A 4,682-nucleotide genomic window follows, 5' to 3' on the forward strand; every position below is an offset into this window, starting at 1 on the left:
ATTCCCCTCTCTCCCAACACACATAAATCATCTCAAAATGGATAAAATATGTGAGATCCAAACCTGAGAAACTACCAGAGCAAAACCTAGGGGAAACATTTTCAAGATATCAAAATAAGCTAGGATTTTTTTAATAGCCCACAAAAGAACAGGCAACAAGGAAAAATAGACCGATGTGATTACATTAAACTTAAAAGCTTCCATATAGCAGAGAAAACAATTAACAGAGTGAAAAGACTACCTACAGAATGGGAGAAAATGTTTACAAACTATATCTGTCAAGAATATCCAGGATACATAAGACACTCAATTCAATAACAAAAACAACAAATAATCTGATTTAAAAATAGACAAATCAAAAACATAATGAGATAACACTTAACCAGTTAGAATGGCTATTATCAAAAAGACAAAAGATAACAAGTTTTGATGAGGATGTGGAGAAAAGGGAACCCATACACACTGTTGATGGGAATATAAATTAGTACACTCATTCTAAAAAAATAGTATGATCATCCCACAAAAAATTAAAGATAGAATTATGATATGCTTCAGTTATCTTGGCACTGACTATATACCAAAAGAAATGAAATCATTTATCAAAGGAACATTTGCACTTCCATGATAATTGCATCACTATTCACAATTGCCAAGAAATAGAAACAATCTGTGTCCATCAACAGATGAATTCACAAAGAAAACGTAACAATGTAAGTCTACTGTGAGTTCATTTAGTTAGGTAAAATAAGCCAGGCACAGAAAGACAAATGCCGCATGATTTGTCTCAGATGTGGATATTTAAAAAGGGAATCTCATAGTAGTTGAGAGTAACATAGTGGTATCAGATGCTGGGAAGAAAACATAGTTTGGTCAACGGATACTGAGTTAAACTTAGGTAAGAGCAAGAAGTTCTCATCTTCTGTTGCATAGTGGGGTGACAATAGAAAATGATAATTTTAATTTAAAAAAAGCTATAAGGAAAGATTTTGGATGTTTTCACCACACAGAAATGAAAAGTGTGTGCAAGAATTGATGTACCTATCCTTATTTGGAAATTTCTTAATATGTGTATGTATCAAAACATTACACAGTACCACATAAAATATACAAACTTCCGTGTCAACTTAAAAATAAATTTAAAAATAAAGAATTTGCAAATTTGGAGATGCAAAAACATTGAACTGCTTAATTTACGTAGTAAGGGAATGAATTCGTGTTTTTATTTGTAGTTCGAAAATCGGGGTTGAGTGTAAAAGTAAGGGGGTAGTATATCGATTATTCAGTTCTTTAAGATTTTTCCTGCAGCAGACTGACAATAGAGTCTTGAAATAAAAATCTCGTGAGCTTCTTATGTTTATGAATAAAATTGAAAAATTTAAGATATTTGATTTGGAATATAGTTTACCCCCCAAATGCAAATTAAACGTCTTTTATTAATCTAAATATATTCTCAAAAAATTTGTCAGTAAATGTTACAATAAATCAGTAAAAGTTAGAACAAAAAAATGTAATTTGAACTAAACCATTTCAGTTATCAAAGAAAATACTATATCTGAACAAACTTCCGGTTATATTTTATTTCAATCCTATCCCAAGAATTGTTTGCCAATATGAGCTTAAGTTGAAATTATAGCTACAGATGGTGTTAGGAAATTCCATATCCTTCAAACCCCAAACACAAGGAAATTTTCACTTTAAGACTCTAAGGAGGGGCTCCCACTCTGCTCAGAAGAGACCTTCATAGACTTCCAAAGCTCTAATGGAATTTGAAGTTCACTTAATTGTCCCAGTGGATACAAACGGAACACAAATTATACCTGACTACCTCTAGTTGCAAGTAGTTCTAACCTATCGCAGAAATTTATTTAGAGATTCAGCTATTTTAAATCTTGGGATTATTTCTTCCTATAAACTTTTGATCTTAGATCAGTTCTTTGAGGGAAAAAAAAAAAAAAAAAACACACACAAAAAACAAAAAAGCTTCATCCCTGTTTCATAGACAGCCCTGCCAATACCTGATGACAGCTATCTTCTGCTTCCTGGGCCTTCTCTCAGGATAAACATCTTGCCAGTGGGAGATATTCTGAACCCTTCAAATCAATCACAATTTCCAGAGTTCTCTGCTGTTGTCTCTGTTGTCATCTATCCATTCACTGATATATATGGAAAACTTCCCACAGGCTCAGTACCGTACTCCCACTCACTGGGAATGTAAGAGTGAGCAGCATGAAGTTTATGTAAGAGTTAGGTGAGGCAAAAAGACAGGGATTGCTTTTTCGTCCTGTGAAAACCACATCAACTGCAGAGAGGCGTGCAGAAATAAAAGTTACATGGAACTGTGGAAGCACTTAACAGAGAACTCTGATGTAGACCTTAGTGACAGGAGAGGCTACTCTGTGAAAGGTAAGTCTTTTCTGAAGAGTATGTATGAGGCACCTCTGTGGAGAAGTAGGAAGAAAAGGCAGAGAATTTAGAGTAACTGACTCAAAAGACAGCACGTTTGAGATCCGTAAGTGAAGACAGCACAGTCTGAGAAATGTACCGGGCGAAGGTGTTGATAACGATTAAGAAGAACCGGATGAGACAGTCCTGGAGAGGTGAACTTTGGGAAGTATAAGGTTTAGGTGTTTAAGAGCAGCAGAAAGTTATTGAAGGGTTTTTAGAAGAGAAGTGAAATGATTGAATTTGCATTTGTGAAATTTCACTTTGACCTCCTGACAGGAGGTTGTGGGAAGAGAGGGAAAGTCAACTACTAAGAAGCTATTGGGGTGGCCTTGTAGTCAATGCTAATGGAACAAAGGGGATTCACAGGGAAGAAGGAATGGATGCATTTGAGAGATAATAATCGGCAGGAATTTAGAGTTATATCATCTGGCAATAGCTTTTAGAAACAGAGTTTTCATGGGGTGGAGTGGGTACATGCCTATAATCTCAGATTCTCAGAAGCTGAGGCAAAGGATGGCAAGTTCAAGGCGAGCCTCAGCAACTGAGTGAGGCCCTCAGCAACTTAGCGACACCCTGTTTCAAAAAATAAAAAGGGCTGTGGATGTAGCTCTGTGGAAAACTAACCCAGGATTCAATCCCTAGTCCCTCCACCAAAAAAAGAAAGAAAGAAAATAATTTCTGCTAATACAAAAGTTTAGGCAAAGTTAAGAAGCTATTTAATTTTGTATATCTTATTGTTTTAGAGTAAAGGCATGAACATTAGTAGCAGAATATATGAAGAAATTAAAATTAGACAATATTTTAGAAAATTCCAACATATAATAAAAGAAATATTCCAATGCATTTTTAATGTGCATATCAGAAAGTGTGTTGTCTTTTAATCAAATGTTTCATCTTCATAAAAGAATCTTAGTAAAGGAGTAGAAAGAAAAGGCAGAGAATTTAGTCACAGAGTACATGCTTATATGTCTTTTAAAAACTATGATCTTAAAACATAAAGATAGAAAAATATAAAATAAAAGCACGAAAACATGCTTTTATATTTTTCTTTTCAAAGAATATGAGTGATAAAATTTAGAGGGGGGACCAGTTTCTTGCTTTAGTAAGCTGGATCACAGTGCTTTTACTGTAAAAGCAATACATTTAAGTTTAAATTTTAGGATATTGACGGCATTGAAGAATTTCAAATAATGCTGTCTCCAAAACTCAAATCATATGTCCTGGGATTCAGTAACATTGGAGTTCAGTAATTTTTGTATGCAGACATAGATTTATTAAGATTAGTCATCTAGCACCACCTTCTGGTTAAATAATATTTTTTTATTCTCTCCTCCCTACAAATACTTACTGAAATGAATATTATGATTTTGGCGCCACCTACTGGATTATTTTTTCTAAAAATGAATACAGAGTTGCTGGAAAATCAGATGGTTACATTTGTAAGAGCATGATTTCTAATCACTCTAGGAAGTACTATAATATGTTGGAAGTAGTTAGAATCTACCTTATAAGAATTTTTCTAAATTATTCACATAATATTCAAAAAATTATTATGTATTCTTGTTATTCTTGTCGAGAAAGAGACTATGTGTCCCTTTGGTGACCCATTCTTTACTTCTTTTGCTGTTCCCATGCAAACCATAGCCTGATAAGAAATAGCCCTCTTATAGTGTAAAAACAAAATAAACTGATATTTGGGCATGCTTGACTAGATTGTTTCTTAAGTCTTAAAATTCTACAAAATAGTTCTAGCCCCACTTTATTACCTAGGAAGTAGAGATGTGGTGTAGTTGTGTCTAGAGTTGCCTATGATAAAGTAGAATACAAAAACAGTTTGAGAAGTTATTTTTAGACCAATGTCTCTGCTTTTTCTTCTCTGCCTTTTTTTTTTAATGCTTAAAAGGGGTTGGGGTATATGTGGAGGGTATATAAATGTAATTTTTAAAAACCTGTTAAATATTTTCTAATATTATTTTCTTGGGTGATCCAAGATGGCGGACTAGAGGGTGACTGCATCTCCTGTCACTCCAGAACCCAGGATTCAAGAAGGGGAGGCATTGAGAGACTCGGACTAAAATAGAACCACGGGGTCAGTCACCCCCAGGTGGCAGGCCCGGACAGGGGCGGCTCCTCAGAGCAGGGCAGGGCAGCTGGAGTCTTCCCCAGGCAGCCCTGCTCCCTCTGGCGGCGGGCTCCTTTCATGGCCAGCTACTTGGAGCAGGCCACCCAATGAGAGC

This window comes from Sciurus vulgaris, assembly GCF_902686455.1.
Source record: "Sciurus vulgaris genome assembly, chromosome: 11".
NCBI lineage: Eukaryota > Metazoa > Chordata > Mammalia > Rodentia > Sciuridae > Sciurus > Sciurus vulgaris.